The following is an 18,980-nucleotide window of genomic DNA, read 5'->3' on the forward strand; positions in this document are numbered from 1 at the left end:
TTGGTGGCAAACCTCTGCCTGCGATATCGGTTAATGCTATTATAAACCCATCAGCATTAGAAAGACATTAAAAGACATTGAAAGACATGAAATAAAGATGTCTTTCAACATCCTTTTCAACACCCTTATTACATGTCTTTCAATGTCTTTCATGTCTTTCAACATCCTTATTTCACCTTCAGCTCATCATTTAGTACTCATATACAAGTTATGAGTAAATAAATAAACATGTATTAGGGATGCACAGTCCAAAAAGTTTCAATAGCACTGCTCCAGGGTAATGTATATTAAACTTCTGTGAATATGAACCCTATACAGAATCTGGTGAAAGCCAAAGGTGTAACCTTAGATAAATACGCGTTCACACTAACTGTCACGACGGCTTAGTCACCTCCAGGAGGCCCACCTGCACACTTTTATTTATTTATTTATTTATTTATTTATTTATTTATTTGAGACGAAGTCTCACTCTGTCACCTAGGCTGGAGTGCAGTGGCGCGATCTCGGCTCACTGCAACCTCTGCCTCCCGGGTTCAAGAGATTCTCCTGCCTCAGCCTCTCGAGTAGCTGGGACTACAAGGAGCCTGCCACCAGGCCCAGTTAATTTTTTTGGATTTTTAGTAGAGACAGGTTTTTGGCTAGAATGGTCTCGATCTCCTGACTTCGTGATTCACCCGCCTGGAACTCCCAAAAGTGCTGGGATTACAGGCGTGAGCCACTGTGCCCAGCCACCACCTGCATACCTTTTAAGAGTCCGTGGACTCCAAAGTAAGAATCCGTGCTCTTGTTAGAAATGTTGGCTTATCTTTGATTTAGGTTAAAGGGTAGTGAGTGCTTTCTGTCCATTCTTCTGAAGTGAGCAGAAGCAATGAAAACGTAAGTCTCATTTTTTGGCCAAGGAACAAGACATAACAGGAAGGTTCACGGGCTGCACAGGATTTCCTCACTAGCTGCGCATACCCTGGCTCGGCAGCAGGGGGCCGCGGAGCGCAAGAATAACTGGATCACAACGTCCGGAGGCTGAGCCACAGGGCCGGGCGGTTGATCCCCCGCGGCTGACCCACAGCACTGCAAGCTCACCCCTAAGAGGGGCCGTGTGTGAACCCAGAGGACTCTGGTCAAGAGAAATAAGACAGACACAGAAGGACAAACACTGCAGGATCTCACTCATATCTGGAATCTTAAAAAGTTGATTTCGTGGCGATATAGAGTAAAATAGTGACCAGACAAGGGGGAGAGCAGGGAGGAGGCAGGGAACCGGAGAGGTTGGTCAAGCAGGCAAAGTCACAGTTACATAGGAGGAACGGTTTCTATTATACAGTAGGGTGACCACAGCAAATAATGTAGTGTATATTTCAAGATAATTAGAAGATACTGAATGTTGTCACCACAAAGAAATAATAAATGTCTAAAGTAACGGATGTGGTAATTATTCCAATTTGATCATCATACAGTGTATGTGTGCATTGAAACAACACACTGTACCCCATGAACATGTACAATGATAATGTGTCAACTATACATTTTTTTAAAATCTAAGAAAGAAAGAAAGAGAAAGAAAAAGAAAGAGGAAGGAAGGAAGGAAGGAAGGAAGGAAGGAAGGAAGGAAGGAAGGAAGGAAGGAAGGAAGGAAGGAAGGAAGGAGAAAGAAAGAGAGAGAGAGAGAGAAAGAGAAAGAGAAAGAAAAAGAGAGAGAGAAAGAGGGAGGGAGGGAGGGAGGAAGGAGGGAGGGAGGGAGGGAGGGAGGGGGAGGGGACCAATTGTCCTTGGCCAAACCGAGTATTCTAGGCTTGGCTAGATCTGTATGGCCAAAGAAAAATGAGGCAAAATAATTAAACTCTCAAATGTCACCTAGAAAAACCAACAACACACACTATCTAAACCCAAGCAGTTATTACGGGAGGCCGAGGCAGGAGAATTGCTTGAGGTCAGGAGTTCCAAACCAGCCTGGCGACATTTACAAGCAACAATACCCTGTCACTACAAAAATACAAAATTAGCTGAGCGTGACGATGCTGTAGTCCTGGCTACTCGGGAGGCTGAGGGGGGAAAATTGCTTGAACCCAGGATTTTGAGTCTGCAGTGAGCCTTGATGGCACCACTGCACTGAGCTTAAGCCACAGAGTAAGATCCTAAATACATACAGAAATAAAATATATTTAAGGCAATTAAACCAAATTTCTACTACTGCTATACTACAACACAACTAGATTCAGAACAGTCTTCTGAACGAAGTAGAATATTTTTCAAACAACAATTCTAAGCCACATGCTGCCACCTCCTACTCAGTATCCACCCCTAGCCCATACAACTCGCTACCCTCAGCCCTGACTCACTCAACTATCTACTCCAACCCCACTACCCACCTACACCCCGTGTAAACCCATGCACTATCTACACCATGCCCATTCCACTCATTAACTCCACACTTACTAACTTACCTTCCCCAAGCACATGCCTGCTCACAACCAACCTCTCATTCCAAGTAACATAAATATAAAATCATTGTCAAAAGCATTGACATACTTGCAATACTCTGCTTTTCTCTGCAGAATTACTGACTGTCTTTCCTTTTACTGAAATCTTTCGTGACTCTCAGGTAAATTCTAGTTTTTTCATCTAGAATTTTATGGCTTCTGTTGGCTTATTCTTTTATATTTGTTGTTAACAAAATATTTTCCATTACATATTCAACATTATTTTTGCAGCATACAGAAAAACAACAGACTTTTACATACTTTCTTTCTATGTTGGGACCACTTTTCTGAACTCTTCTTGCCTCTAAGTTTGTGAAACGATTCTCACAAGTCTTCTCTCAAAATGTTTTCAGGTATAGGAAATGTTGTTGAAATCACAGCAAGCAGAGTGGTGTTGAACAGAGGTGGAAGGAACCAGGAGTGACTCTTGTCTTTCATGGTTCCACCCCCTAGCCCAGCCTCTGGGTCACACTCTTCCTTAAGGCCGCCCTCCCAGTTTCCCTGTCTCTCTGGGTCGAGTAAGCCCAGGGTCCTTTCCTGCCAATCTGGACCTGGTGCCACCACATCAGTGGGCCCTTCTTACTTAAAAGGTGTCTGACAGCTAACTTGAGGACTGACTATTCGGTAACAGATCTGCCCTAAATGCCTAAGGCATCGCTGCCTTTGAAGAGCCGAGGTTTGCTCCATCCTAAGCCCCTCAAGGCCTCCTGCAGTTGCTGTGTGTCCATGGCACAGGCACCTGATGCACTATGGGTCATGACAGGCGAGGTACTGTTTTAGAGAGGCCTCCTAGTTCTTGAAATGCACTGATAGAAATATATGGCCTTTTCTTCTCTGTGGATTGTGCCATGTTTGATGGGAGTGCATACCTGAGGCCACCGTCTTGACACCAGGAAAGGAGGGAACCTGAGGTACAGCACTCACAGGAGGCATGCAGGACCTGCCAGGAGCATTGCAGAGAGGTGGAGCCGGAGCCTGATGCTCCCAGGGCTTCCCTCCACTCCACTCCTTGCCATGGGCATGGCCAATGGTCTTCCAATGCAGGCAGGGAAAGCATCCACACTGATCATGTGAAGGATGCAAAATCAGCACTATCACAAAAAGGCTTCATGCAAGGACTCATCATTCAGCAAATTATTTATCACTAGCTAGGCACCAGGACTCTGTTTACCTCTTTATCTAGATCAACAGTACTCCTAAGGCCAAAAGCCATAAGGGAGAAGATGTGTGGACATAACCAAAGAATTTCAAAATATCTTCAAGACAAAATTATTTTCTAAAAATAAACAAATGTAAAAGTCAAGTGAAAACTGGAGAAACTGTATTGACAAGGAATCTAATGAAAACCCGATTTCCTTATGACATTAAAAAATTATCAGATCCATAGCAAAAAGTAAAACAAAAACCTAATAGAAATAAAATAAGCAAATGACATGATAGGACACAATCCTAAATAAATAAATACATAAATAAGTGACTTTAAATAAGTTCTTACCAATTTCAACCTCACATTTTAAAATTCACCAACTATTTATTAGAAGAGATCCTTTTCTCCTATCCAAGTACAAATTGTTTTACCAGCTTGATCATACACAATGTTTGCAGTGCTGGACGGAAAGGTGCCCTTATACACTGCTGGAGGTAAACAGGCGCCACCTCTTTGGAATTTGGAATTTGTCAAATACGTAAGCATTTTAAATGCAAGCAACCAATGATCCAGCTATTATCCTTTTTAAAATTTGTTTCACGGATAAACTCATTCCTTTAAATAACTGATCTAATAAGTGACCTTAGGGCACAGATTATTTGACAAGAATATGTATTGTCTACGTGAATTCAGAGGTTTTTGGCACTGTGCAAGGCACACATGGGGCGTCTACAGATATGTGAATAAGTAGCATCCCATCAGACAGCTAAGGACAGAATCATTCCCTGGAATTCCTTCCTCCAGGTATTGTCAATGTGATGTAGGAGTATAAAACAAATAATGAGAGAGAATTCTAAAGCGAGAGGAAACAGAAAACTCAACGCTAACCCAAGGGGTTTGGTGGCTTTACCTCATCCTGACTCTAGATGGCAGCATCCGCTCACTTCCCCCAGCTGGGAAACTAGCGCCGGAAGCAGCCTGAATCCCAGTGAAATTGAACGTTTTCCATGTAGGAGAATCTGCCGGGCGCAGGCATCTGTTCAAACCCCACGAGCGGTTAGGAGGGTTCTCCCCACTTGAATGAACTCACAGAGGCAGATATCGGACCCCACTTTGGTCCATTTACTACATATTTATAAGCCAAGGTAACAGCATTTTTTTTTTCTTTTTTTTTTTTTTTTTTTTTGGTGGAGGGGAGCTGTGATTTGTTTGGTTATGAGGTTATGAGCCAGAAAAATGCCAGATATGCCCTGAGTGCTTCCCAAGCTCAATCACGGATAGGCACTGTCTTGACCTGAGCTTCAGAAACACGCATCAGCAAAAACACCCACAGATGTCCAAAGGGAGGCACCTCGGGACACCTCCCAGGCAACAGCAGGGAAGCCCACTTCCTCCTGCCCGCCACGAGCAGCACAGCACCTCTAGGGCCCGCGGAGAGAGCGGGGTCTCCCTGCCACGCGTGGGGTGGAGGCGGTGCCGTGCCCGACTCCCCTAAGGTCCACCTAGACCCTCAGCTTTAAAACTTCATTCCCAGGTTAGGAGGAAAAGAGCACTGGGAGGAGAAAACGGACAAGAAGGTCAAAATTCTGGTTACGGAAAAAGAGATAAATGAATCCTCACAATTTAGACTAGAGACTTGAAAAGCCCAGGGTTATCCAGAAGAAATGAGATTTCCCCTAAGCATAAAACTTATGGCATGCAAATGAAACTAAAGAAGTATGTGTGGGGAGGTGGGGAGGTGTCTATCTCTCTGTCTCTCTCAGTCTCTGTCTCTGATTTGTCTCTGTATCTCTGTCTCTGTCTCTCTGATCTCTGTCTCTGTATCTCTCTATGTCTCTGTATCTCCCTGTCTCTCTATCTCTGTCTCTGACCTGTCTCTGTATCTCAGTGTCTCTCTGTAGCTCTCTCTGTCTCTATCTTTCTGCCTCTCTGTCTCTCTCCCACACACGCACACACTCCAAACAAACTGTAGTGAAGGAGAGCTGGATAAATTACTGCACACATGCTGAGGGAAAAGGCAGATTGATAGATGGGGTGGCTAAAAAGCAACCCTGCAATTGATTGCCAGCAAATCTGCTACTCCAGTTTCTCATCTCATCAGGGATGGGAAGGAACAGAAGGCTCCACTGCAGTGCTGGCTGTGGGTTTATATGTTGCCGATCCCCAGGGACTGGACCCGGTGCTGTTCTGCAGAAGGTAATTGAAGAAACCCTACTAGGAATGAAGCAACTCCACAAGTGAAGGAAGGTGACAGGCGGAAAGGAATGCTTCTAAGCAGTTTTTATGCAGGCTTGTGAAAATGAAGCGTCTACAGAGGAAAAGGACACGTTTCACAGGCTCAAGGATTTGAGTTTAAGCTGCAATAAAGATGAGAAACAGATTAGGAATTTCCCTAGCAGTTCTTTCTACATAAATCAGTGTGAAGATCTGAAGAGCTTCGGTACTGACAGCAACTTCCAAACTGCTTCAAGCCGCTCACCGTCAAAATGAGGTGAACATCCAAAACATCTCCTCCCTGGAGAGAACTTCTGACAGGATTATGGAAATGTAAGTCTAGCGACCAAACCAGGACGCGGTGGGCAGGCTCACAGCAGCATCCTCCACTCAGGGTGGCTTCCTTCCGGCCCCCGTCATCAACTGTGAGCTGTGGGCCTTGCAGCGAGATTGGGGTTTTCACCCAGTTTTCTTCCTTGAGTCTAAGTGAGGATTGCTCCGTAGACATTAGAATCCACAAGCATAAAAGGTAACGTCGCAGGGGCTGAGGAAGCCAGTGCCATCCAGGGAACCACAGGACGTGGGAGCTGCAGGACAGACGGCAGAGCCCTCAGAGGAGCTGAGCGAAAGACCTTCTAGCAAAACTGCAGTTGCCTGAGGGGGGTGGTGGGGGGGGCGGGCGTTGGGCGCTAAGATTACCAGAATTTAGCTTTAAGTATAACCTGGATAGGAGTAATTAAGCTTAATATTGCAGATACAGTATTTTAAAGAAAAAAGATGGACATATGGCCCAACGAAGAATTTTTGTGATTTGTGGATTTATGAGTGAAAGTCTTTTTGTATTCTTTAGTAGAGACGGGGTTTCACCGTATTAGCCAGGGTGGTCTCGATCTCCTGACCTCGTGATCCGCCCATCTCGGCCTCCCAAAGTGCTGGGATTACAGGCTTGAGCCACCGCGCCCGGCCGAGTGAAAGTCTTTAAACAAGGAGAAGAGAAGAGGAGGAGAGGGGAGGGAAGGGGGAGGGGAGGAGAGGGGAGGGAAGGGGGGAGGGGAGGAGAGGGGAGGGAAGGGGGAGGGGAGGAGAGGGGAGGGAAGGGGGAGGGGAGGACAGGGGAGGGAAGGGGGAGGGGAGGAGAGGGGAGGGAAGGGGAGGGAAGGAGAGGAGAAGGGAGGGGAGGACAACGGAGGGGAGGGGAGGGAAGGAGAGGAGAAGGGAGGGGAGGGGAGGAGGGGAGGGGAGGAGGGGAGGGGAGGAGAAGGGAGGGGAGGGGAGGAGAGGAGGGGAAGGGAGGTGAGGAGAGAATATAAGGCATGCTAATGAGTGGTTTCCTCTGTAGGCAGCTGGGGCCCCAACCTGCTGGGCCTCCTGGACAGTGTGGATATGCCCCAGGGCTGCCTCTCCTGAAGGCAAGGATGCTGGGCATGCTGGCTCTTGGTAGCTGCTTTAGTGGCTGCTCCTGGTGGTGTCAACTGCCCTGCACTTCTGGCATGTTACAAGCATGAAACAGAGCAAACAAAGCCCTTGGTGGGGAACCTCAGGTGCCTGGAGTATAGACCTTCAGAGGGTTCTGGAAGGGTCACTCCCGAAAGCCTCTGAGCAGCAGCATCCTCTATGCACCCGTGTAAGAGAGCAGGCTGCCTGGGTTTTATGGGGTGCCACAATCTCCCCAGCTACCAACGTACCAGATGATCCTAGAGATAACCAGAGACACCATAGACTGGCTGGTTCACCGTGGTACAATGGATTGGTTTGGCTGCATTTAAAGCTGGCCCCAGTCCCAGGAAAAAAGACAGATGCCTGCCTGGCCTCTGCTGTCACCTTCAGAGCAGGGTTGCTCTGTTTTTCTAACAGCTGGTTGGATTCATCTAGATAATTTCCACTCTGCCTTTTTGTCAGCAGATCTCTTTAGCTGCAGTTCTGACCCTAGGTCGCCAGTTTACCACTCACCAAGATGAAAAGTGGTAGTGTATTTTTCCGCCAGCCAGCCCAGAGGCTACCAGCAGTGCCCCTTGGCCGAGGGCTTTGACCTTGGATGTCAGCGAGAGATGACCCACAGGGCAGCCAGCAAGGGGCAGTGTTGCTGTCTTGCTTTCTTCTTATTTCTCATGCTGTCTGGGAGTTTTCATAAATTCAACCTAGCTTGAAATCGTGTACACCATGTTTATGTGCAGAATAAAAAACCTACGCTGTATTGATAACTTAGTTTACGGTTTACACTGATACGTTCACATTCTTTCTTTATCTGAATTCAAGTCTGCCCATACACTTGTCTCTCTGTCAAACCTAATATTTAAAGGTCAATTTACAAAAAGCGTGTGTAATCTTATGAATTCTTGCCACATGGTGCCAACTGAGTCCATCTCCCAATCACCTTTGAAAATCTAAGAGAAATTCCTCTGACTGAGTTTTTACAGTCTGATAATAGATAATCTCTAAACAGAGTTTACAACATAGTCATTTTGAGATTAAAAATATCAATCTTATTTTTTTGTTTCACAATGGTTGCTGCCTTAAAAACCAATCCAGTTTGCTATATTTATTGTCTTACTTGCTATATATAAATCTAGAGCCAATTATAGCAGTTTCTCACACATTGCCCATAAAAAATGCTATACTATTTCAGTTTTTCAACTGACAGATACTCTCATAAGAAAATTAGAAAGCTTCCAACAGTGTGTCTCATAGGTGACTACTACTTTGTCCTCATTTCCAAATGACACAGTCATCTAAGGAAGTAAAGGGACTGGAAGTGGAGTGAGTTTTTATGTGCGTGATGAAGAATGTTACTTTCAAACTACAGATGCACCCCGCCTTACACAATGGGGTTACGTCCCAATAAACCCATGGTTAAGTTGAAACTGTCCAGGTCAAAAATGCATTTAACACTCCTAACCTACAGAACATCACAGCTTAGCCTAGCCCACCTTAAACATGCTCAGAACAAGTACAGTAGCCTACAGTGGGGTAACATCATCTGGAATCATAGCACCCTGTACAGTATCAGTTGTTTGCCCTCATGATCAGATGGCTGACTGGGAGCTCCGGCTCACTGCCCTGCCCAGCATTCTGAGTATTGTTCTACATGTCACTAGCCCCAGAAAAGATGGAAATTAAAAATTGGAAGTACTGTTTTACTAAATGCATATTGCTTTTGCACCATCATAAGTCAAAAAATCCTAAATTGAACCACTGTAACCATCTGTAGTTGCTAACTGATTGGCGAGACAAGGCAACAAAGACATATGTCTAAATAAACATGATGTTTTCTGAAGCGTTCCTATTTATCTTTTCAAAATAGTTAGCAAAGTATCATATATGCATTAAACACTTTGCTCGATGCTGAGAAAACAGAGAAAAAGTCTTGGCTTTTGCTGTCAAACAGGGAAGTTGTTTCAGAAAGGGGAATGCATGTACAAAGTAACACAGGAATGAAATCGCGATCTTCAAATCAGATTTCCATTCTGCTGAGGCGTAAAGAGGAGGGCAGGAGTAGTAAAGATGAGGCCAAGCAGGTGAGCAGGAGATTGGGAAAGTCAATTCCGTGTGCCCTGGGATGAGCCTGGTTGATATGCTCCTGGTGCTGAGCGACCACAGAATATGTGCGAGAGTGGCCAGCTTCTGACCTGAGAAAGTCACTGTAACTACGGTGTGGAGTGAAGTAAGATGCTTGGTGTATGCCCACTGTATGTCCAGAGGATAAGTAGCAAGGAGGTGAGAGAGAGACATGGGACCTATGAGGCACATCAGGCAGGCTGGAGGGACAATCGGATTTGTAGATTCAGAAAGGGCCAAATCCAGGATAAGGCTCAGGTTTCTGGCTTGGGTAAGAGGTGCGTGGTGAGGTGCTTCATGGAAATGGAGAGAGGAGAAGGAGCCGGTTAAGGAGAAGTCAGTGTGCTCAGCCCTTGCCACCTTAAGCTACACACGCCCCCTGTGGGCTTTCGAGTCCATGACACGCTGAGGCTCAGGAGAAATGTCTACGTGGAAAATGTAGAACCTCCCTCTGTAGAAAGAGGAGAGGAGAGAGGGCTGAAGACAGAGCCCATCATTCACAGGTGCCCACAAAGGAAACTGAGTGAGGGCCTCCCTAGGAAGAGGAGGAGGTCATGGACTAAAACCTCGCCAATCATGCTGCAAACACTACACGCCCGTCATCAGGTTTCACCCATCATCCGTGAATGAACCAATCTTTTTCTCTTACACCTCAACCCACGTTTTCTTCCCCAGATTGGAAATAACTCCCAGACATGAGTGCTTTTGAGAGGTGAGGCCAGCTGGACTTCCTGGGTCGAGTGGTGACTTTGGAAACTTTACTGAAGAGTATTCTAAAACGCACCAATCAGTGCTCTGTAAAATGCACCAATCAACACTGTAAAACACACCAATCAGTACTCTGTAAAATGCACCAATCAACACTCTGTAAAACACACCAATCAGTGCTCTGTAAAATGCACCAATCAGCAGGATTCTAAAAGCAGCCAATCGTGGGGAGGATTGGAAAAAGGGCACTCTGATAGAACAGAAATGGAACATGGGAGGGGACAATAGGGGAATAAAAGCTGGCCACCCCCAGCTAGCAGTCGCAACCTGCTAGGGTCACCTTCCGTGCTGTGGAAGCTGTCTTTTCGCTCTTCACAATAAACCTTAGTGCCACTCACTCTTTGGGTCTGTGCCATCTTTAAGAGCTATAACACTCACCGCCAAGGTCCGCAGCTTCATTCTTGAAGTCAGCGAGACCGCAAACCCACCGGCAGGAACCAACTCCGGACACACTTTCATCTCTAAACGGGCGTGTGCAGCTCCAGAAGACAGGACTCTCTTTTAAAAAACACAACCTTAGGCCGGGTGCGATGGCTCAGGCCTGTAATCCCAGCACTTTGGGAGACCAAGGCGGGCGGATCACGAGGTCAGGAGATGGAGACCATCCCGGCTAACACGGTGAATCCCCGTCTCTACTAAAAATACAAAAAACTAGCCGGGCGTAGTGGCGGGCGCCTGTAGTCCCAGCTACTCGGGAGGCTGAGGCAGGAGAATGGCGTAAACCCGTGAGGCGGAGCTTGCAGTGAGCCGAGATTGCGTCACTGCGGGGCGACAGAGCAAGACTCCGTCTCAAAAAAAAAAAAAAAAAAAAACCCACAACCTTAGGCCGGGCGCGGTGGCTAATGCCTATAATCCCAGCACTTTGGGAGGCTGAGGCAGATGAATCACAAGGTCAGGAGTTCCAGACCAGCTTGGTCAACATGGTGAAACCCTATCTCTACTAAAAATACAAAAAATTATCTGGGCATGGTGGCGGGCACCTGTAATCCCAGCTATTCAGGAAGTGGAGGCAGGAGTATCATTTGAACCCAGGAGGCAGAGGTTGCAGTGAGCCGAGATAGCGCCACTGCACTCCAGCCCGGGTGAAAAAACAAAAAACACACAACCTTAGCTTCCCTCCGTTTTGTGGGCCTCTGTTACATTTTCATCATCTCAAGGGACTTCTTTCACGCCTATGGTCTGTTTTCTTATGATAACTTTCCATGACTCTTTTCTGTTTATTTTTATGATTATAAGTATTTTAGTAACAAGAGTTTCCCTGAACATGTTGGCAGGAGCTGGGAGTCAGCATAGCTTATCTATCGTCTGTTGTTTTTGCAAAGTGGTTAAAAATGGCCTGTTCTCTCTCCAATCTGCCTCCTCTCCTTTCGTCTTAAATTGACAATAATTGTGTGTGTTGATGGCGTACAATGCGATGTTTTGTACATGCGATGGGGTACAATGTCTACATTGTAGAAAGATTCAGTCAAGCCAATTAATATACCTATCACCTCATCAACATATTTTGTTGTGATGAGGACGTTAAAAATCTATTCTTTTAAGAATTTTGAAATACACATTATTATCAGCTGTGATCTTCTGCTTTTATCTGGACCTTCTCCTCTCTGTTCTTATCGTTCCTGTCTGGCTGTAATTGGATTCTCCTTCCAGCGTTTGCCTCCCTGTGGATCTGTTTTAGAAGGGAGTTGGATTCCTTGGTCAGGAGAGTGTATAGGCCAGGTTTCTCCCACACCTTCAGGCTGATCACATCAGGGCCTCTCGAACAGGTATGTTGCAGATGCCTCCACAGTGCCTGCTTGGCCCGACCCACTTCCGACAGTGGCAGCTGGAGGATGGGGAGCCATGTCCTAGGGCAGCTGGCTTCCCTCCCTTCCCTTCCCCACCTCCTCCTTCCCTTCCCTTCCCTTCCCGTCTGCTTCCTCCACACAAGCGCTCATGCCACATTGGTCCTGGGGCTGCAGGTGGTCCCATCCTGCGTGCTTGTATTTGGGGCATGTGGGGTTCCTTACTGCCCACTTGGCTCTCTGAGAGATGTTGTCTGAGTGTCTTTGGTTCTGCTATCCTAAGTGCCTTGTTTGTTTTTATGGGCAGATCCTGGAAATTCAAACCCTACCAGGCTGCCCCTGCCATCCTTCCAGAATCCTCTCTAGTTGAGAGCACAGGAGAGAGGAAAGAGCAGTGTGAGACACTAAGAGAATTAATTAAGTGCTGGCCGGGCGTGGTGGCTCACACCTGTTATCCCAGCATTTTGGGAGGCCAAGATGGGCAGGTCACTGAGGTCAGGAGTTCGAGACCTGCCTGGTCAACATGGTGAAACCACAACTCTACTAAAAGTACAAAAATTAGCCAGGCATGGTGGCAGGTGCCTGGGTATCAGAGCCAGACTCCATCTCAAAAAAAAAAAAAAAAAAAAGACAAGTGCCATAAAAGGCTAACATTTTTCCAATTAAGCCCAGCCTAAAGCTGCCTCTTTACATATTTTAAGCTTGGCCTAAAGGTTCTCCATACACAGTGAACCATACCCTAACTGGATCTGTAAACAGACTGTCACTGACTCTTCTCAGCAGGTGAGGCTCAGCCATGCACAGATGTCCAACTGTTCAAGCCATATTCAAATAATGCAAGCACCAGCTATAACCAATCCAGCTGTTTCTGTGCCTCACCTTCTCTTTTCTAAGCATGACTGTTATCTCACCATGTGGCAGCCCTGGAGGCGCTCTGAACCTATTCTGGTTCAGGGGCCTGTCCCACTGGAAAATCATTCTTTACTCAACTAAACTCTTTCACATTTAATGTGTCTAAAGTTTTTCTTCTAACTTTCTTTCCACCTAAGATACCATTGTACTTAAATACCTATGCCCCCCCACCACCAACAGTTGTTAAACTTTTTGAGGGAAGCTATCATATTTTATTCAGCTTTCTATCTCCAGACCCTATTGTGGCACCCATCATGTAGGAAAGACACGATCAAATTGGGTGCATTGAATTAAAGTAATACTTCTTGCTGGAAACTGTGTATGTACCTATTTTTTTTTTTCTGCTAGGACTAAACAACTGCTAGGAAATAAAAGATGGGTCAAGTTCATGTGTATTTGTAGTTCCAAACAGATTTTCTTTTCCTGAAGGGAAAGTAAGAGTATAATAGACCAAAGAGACCTGAGGTCAAGTAATCAAGGAATTAAAATTTAAGAGACCCTAACTGATAACCTTTACTGATGGTGGCTCCCTGTTTTAGAAAATGAATTGGTGCAAACGTTTTCAAAATTACCCATTAAAAAGTCAGTGCCACCGAGCGTGGTGGCTCACACCTGTAATCTCAGCACTTTGGGAGGCCGAGGTGGGTGGATCACCTGAGGTCAGGAATTCGAGACCAGCCTGGCTAACATGGCAAAACCTCATCTCTACTAAAAATACAAAAATTAGCCAGGAGTAGTGGTGCACACCTGTAATCCCAGCTACTCAGGAGGCTGAGATAGGAGAATCACTTGAACCCAGGAGGCAGAGGTTGCAGAGAGCCATGATCGCACTACTGCACTTCAGCCTGGGTGACAGAACAAGACTCCCTCTCAAAAAAAAAAAAAAAAAAAAAAAATCAGTGCAAAAATGATAGCAGTTATTATAGTTCCTTTTGTTTCATTGCTACTGTGCAGTCTCCAAACTGGCTTCACAAAGATCACCTTATGTGAGGCTCACAGCATTTGCGTGAAGTTGGTGGCAAGTGAGATGAGCTACAATAATGCCAAGAGTTAAATAGCTCTTGAGAGACCACATATGGATTCAGATTCAGTCTTCCAGGAACAACAGACTGTCTCTCATTAATGCTTAGATTTCTGGCCCCTCCCTAGAGTAGCTGATCCAATAGGTCAGGATGGGGCTTGGAAATTTGCATTTATGACAAGCTCCTAGGTGATGCTGATGCTGTCAGTCAAGGGACACACTTTGAAAACCACAGGTCTGCTGTATTGGTTAATAATGCTTGTCAACCTTAAGTAATGAGATTCGGAAAATATGATTAAGTATAGACTTTATTCGAGTACAAAGCTCAAGGATGGCCACACCGAAACACTGAACCAATGGAGTCAGCGTTCCAAAGTGGAGAGGTTAAGGGTTCACTTATATGGAAATTTTAGCAGGATTGCAACCTTTTCCATACACTACAGCGATTTGATTGATTACAGATTGTTACATTCTTAAAAAAATATATTACTCGGCCAGGCATGGTGACTCACGCCTGTAATGCCAGCACTTTGAGAGGTCGAGACAGGCAGATCACGAAGTGATCTGAAGGGAAAGTAAGAGTATAATAGACCATCCTGGCCAAAATGGTGAAACCCCGTCTCTACTAAAAATACAAAAATTAGCTGGGCATGATGGCGCACACCTATAGTCCCAGCTACTCAGGAGGCTGAGGAAGGAGAATCACTTGAACCCAGGAGGCAGAGCTTGCAGTGAGCTGAGATCACACCACTGCACTCCAGCCTGGTGACAGAGCGAGACTCTGTCTCAAAAAAAATTATTACTCTATGAAAAGTGGTAGTGATCTGAGGGGGGCTTATCTCTGGCACCATTTGGTCTTAATTATGTATGGTGAAATGAAAGGCAGAAGTTGCAGCTGCAGGACGTTTGACGCAGGCTGCATAGTCACATTCCTCTCGAGACTCAGGATAATTTAAAGTTCCAACAGCTTTAAGTTTGAATTTTTTTCAGTTTTTATTTAATTTCACATGCTTAATGGTTATTTGCATGCTCATTTTAAGTTTTGAAGATGGAAAATTCTTAAATATTCACATTAATCAACCTCTACTTCAAGCACCATAGGAACTGGAAAGGTATGCATGTTTATCTTCATACCCACATCAATGGTTGCGTATTGGAGCACTGGGTATGAAGAGGAGTATTCATTTTCTTAGAGTTGTCAATTAATAAATAATTACCTGTTTGTATCAGCTACAGTAAAACACTACATTTAGTAGCCTTTACAGTAATTCCAGTGAGTTGTACCAAGTTCAAAAGCTAAGGCCGGACAGCCTATACCGACAAGGTGCTCAGGAAGGTATTTCTTAGAAGATGAAGATGCAGTTTTCCTGCACACCACCTGGGGGTAGCAGTGCTGCCTGTGTTTTACAACTGCTGAAACAGAAACTAAATAGAAACATGGAATGTCAGTATCCAGCTATTGTTTGAGCAAAGCTGCCTGGTCTGCATAAGAGCATAACAATTATAATGCATTGCAGTTTGCCAGATAATAACAGTTCCAGAGTTGAAATGCCTGAATTCTGAAAGAACAATGATGGGCAGGTAACAAATAAATGAGTCTTAAAAGTTCATATGTCTTAGGAAACATGTTATTTAAAATCAATGTCATAGAAATCCAGTTGAAAATATTAATAAACTATGTATTTGTCATTTTGTGCAGTTCACAAATACGTGCTGTGAGCAATGCCTTCAGTCCCTTGCCTGAACGGAGCTGGTGCTGCCCTGAGAGGCCACTTGCGCTTCTGCCTGCTGAGGGGTCAGTGTCTTTTGCTCACACCCATCCTATCCCTGGGCTTAGAAGTAGGAGATAGCCCTGTTTGTTCCTTGCCATCATTTTTAAATCTTTATACTTTTTCTCCTGCCCTCCTCATGTCCCCCATAATCCCTTCCTAAAGAAAAAGCTGTGTGGCCCATGCTGTAGGCTATGGCACCAACCCCAACCCTTAGAGGTCTCCTCTGAGGCCACCAGCCTGATTCCCTGAAGATCTTAGCACCTGGCCCCTGTCTGTCTCCCAGCGTTGCTTCTGCTATAATTCATAGGTGTGCATATCCATATGGATGGTACCTCCAATATCTGGCCCTTCAGTGGCTTCCTTGTCTCCTCCAGGCTCCTGCTGCCCACAGGATACCAGGAGCCACTTTTCATCACATCGTAAACAGTGTCATGATCATAACTGTGACCCTTCGTAATCTCTGTCAAGCATCCCACTCCCTGACCCCACCTTTTATTTTCTGGCCATGCACCTCCACCCCAGCAATAATTTGATCCCCTTGGGACTTACACCTCCCTGATGGTAGATTTGCAATGGTCCCTCCCTTCCTCTTCATCCTCGATTCCCTCCACACCAGCTTGGATTCCAGAGCCCACCATTTTAATCCTTCCCCTCCATATGCATTCAGCACTTTTGCCCATTCTCCCACAGTCATATTAGCCTGGAAAACCCCCCAAACCCAATTAAACCCAACTCTGCCAGCCCCTCACTGCACCCTTGCACCTGATTATACAGGAGAAAAACTCCCACCTGGTCTACTGCCCGCACTTGAATTTAGGACCGCTGACCTCAGGAGGACCCTCCGAGCTGCCTGGAAATCTTGTGTTCACCTGGTCACTTTAGTATCCCCTTATCATAGGGGACTACGTCACTCTTACTCCCCTCTCCCCAAACTGTCAACCTTTCTCCCAGCCTCAGTCTCATCTGATGACCTAACTTTCTTTCTCACTGAGAAAACCAGTCAACAAAGGATGTCTGCATCTACCCACCTCCCCATGTCTAGACCCACACCTGGCCTTCCCTCCTGTTACTGCATCTACCCACCTCCCCGTGTCTAGACCCACACCTGGCCTTCCCTCCTGTTACTGCATCTACCCACCTCCCCGTGTCTAGACCCACACCTGGCCTTCCCTCCTGTTACTGCATCTACTCACCTCCCCGTATCTAGACCCACACCTGGCCTTCCCTCCTGTTACTGCATCTACTCACCTCCCCGTGTCTAGTCCCACACCTGGCCTTCCCTCCTGTTACTGCATCTACCCGCCTCCCCATGTCTAGACCCACACCTGGCCTTCCCTCCTGTTACTGCAGAGGAAGTGTTTGTGCCAACTGTTCATGAACCAACCAAGGCCAAATCCTCAGGGGCACTAAACCCATCCCTTCCTGCCATCTCGCAGACAGGCCTCCAGCAATTCTCTCCTCTTCCTCTCGGGCATCATGGGATTTCCCCTCTCCTGGATCACCCCATCAGGACACAAACAAGCACGCGCTTTTCTCATCCTGGAAAAAAGAAAGATAGGAAGGAAGGGAGGGAAGGAAATAGAGAAGGAAAGGAAAGAGGGAGGGAAGGAGAGAAGGAGAGAGGAAACGAAGAAGGAAAAAAGGAAGGAAGGTTCCTTCCAGTTCTACGTGGACTTAAACCTGTGTCTTGTCATCTTCTCCATCCTGGTGGATGACAGCAATACCCTTGGGCCTGGGGTCCTCTCCACATCAATCCTCAGCAAATTCTCCCAGCTCTGTCTCAAAGGAGCACCTTCCCCCCACCTCCCCAGCTCTGCCTTTTCCCTCAGGGCCTTGCCCTGGTTTATCATAACTGCCTTGCGCCTGCTTCTTCCTGTCCCAACCTTCCCCCGGAGGCTGTCCTCAAGAAGGCAACAACCATGAGCTCCTAAAAATGCAGTCACTCATGTTCCCCTGCTCAAACCACCCAGAGCTCATCTCTCTCTAGGGCTAAAGTGGAAGATCTTCCGGTGAGCCAGTCTTGCAGAATCACATAGCCTTCCCCGGCCTCCCTGGCCTCTCTCACCTGCTTTCTGCCTCTCTCTCTCTAGCCACGCTGACCACGTCCCTTTCTTAAGGTCCTACTCCTTCAGGGCTCTCCTCCCACGTCTTAATAGGCTCCAGCCTCTATAACAAATTACCATAGACTAGAGGCGTAAACAACAGGCATGTATTCTTCGGTTCCAGAGGTGAATGTCCAGAATTAAGGTGCCAGCAGATTCTGCGCCTGGGGAGAACTCATTTCCTGGGCTGTGGGTGGCCGCTTTCTAGCTGCACCCTCACAGGGCTGAGACAGAGCTCCAGGTCCCTTCTCTTTTTATAAGGACACTCATCCCACCATGGGGTGTCTTCTTCATGACCTCATCTCACCCCAATCAGCTCCAAAGGCCCGCCTCCCAATACCATCCCATTGGCGGGCAGTGTTTCAGCATATGAATTTTGGGGGGACCCAAACATTCAGTCCATAGCACCCTGTATGCCCTCGTGTGCACTTGGACTTCGCTCCATGTAACGTGCAAGTCCAGCAGTCTTCAGTTGCCTCAGACAGAGCCAGTTTGACCCAGGCCATCCTGTCCGGGTTGATTAGATTGGGGTCCCCCTGACCCCCAGATGGTCACGGGCAGCCTGTAGGCCACACAGTCAACAAGCAGGAGCTATGGAAAAGGATGACCACATTGAAAAATATTTTAGAACAATTTTTGCTTGGATCCTTCTTATATGTAAACTCCCAGATAATCTTCAACTGCAGTGGCTACCACCTATGTTCATCATCATGAGAGGTGTTTCATGTGAATTAATAAATTCTTAGTTCAGCAATGTTGCAGAAAAGTCTAATTTCAATAAGGTGGAAAATTCAAACATTCAACATCACCCTCCCTTCTGCAGGTTAGTGATCAATCCTGAAGGTCAGATGGTTCTAAGGCTCCTGGCAACTCACGGCTTCCAACAGCTGGTATTGGGAATGTGATGCACGCGCTCAGCTCTCACCCTGTTCTCGGGCCTTGGTTGCTCTCCAAGAGGGCCTCCTTTCTTTAACCCTCCACTCTCAAATCCAGCGTATGTGTCCCCAGGTCTGATTTATCCTGTCAGGCACGGTACACTTGAACTGCAAATAGAGCAAGATGGCTCTTGACAGCTGGAGTCCTTCAGGGTGGGCACAGGCATGCCAAGTCAGTCCCCTCTGAGGCCCCAACTGCACATGAGTTATAGCTCATGACTTTGCTACCTTTTTCTTCCAGCTGTCCAGAGGGTAACTGATGTCATCACACGTATGTGCACACACATGCACAC

At 46.4% G+C, this 18,980-nt stretch overlaps 1 long non-coding RNA gene across 1 annotated transcript in view; it reads right to left on the minus strand.

Annotated features, from left to right (window-relative positions):
• LOC115894361 overlaps positions 1 to 17,423 on the minus strand; it is a 97,709-nt gene extending 80,286 nt beyond the window's left edge. Inside the window, exon 1 of the long non-coding RNA XR_004054484.1 lies at positions 17,331 to 17,423. This is a non-coding gene — a long non-coding RNA (uncharacterized LOC115894361). The remainder of the gene's footprint in view (positions 1 to 17,330) is intronic.
• Positions 17,424 to 18,980: the final 1,557 nt, after the last annotated feature.

The sequence above is a fragment of the Rhinopithecus roxellana genome, chromosome 17 (genome assembly GCF_007565055.1).
Source record: "Rhinopithecus roxellana isolate Shanxi Qingling chromosome 17, ASM756505v1, whole genome shotgun sequence".
Lineage (NCBI taxonomy): Eukaryota > Metazoa > Chordata > Mammalia > Primates > Cercopithecidae > Rhinopithecus > Rhinopithecus roxellana.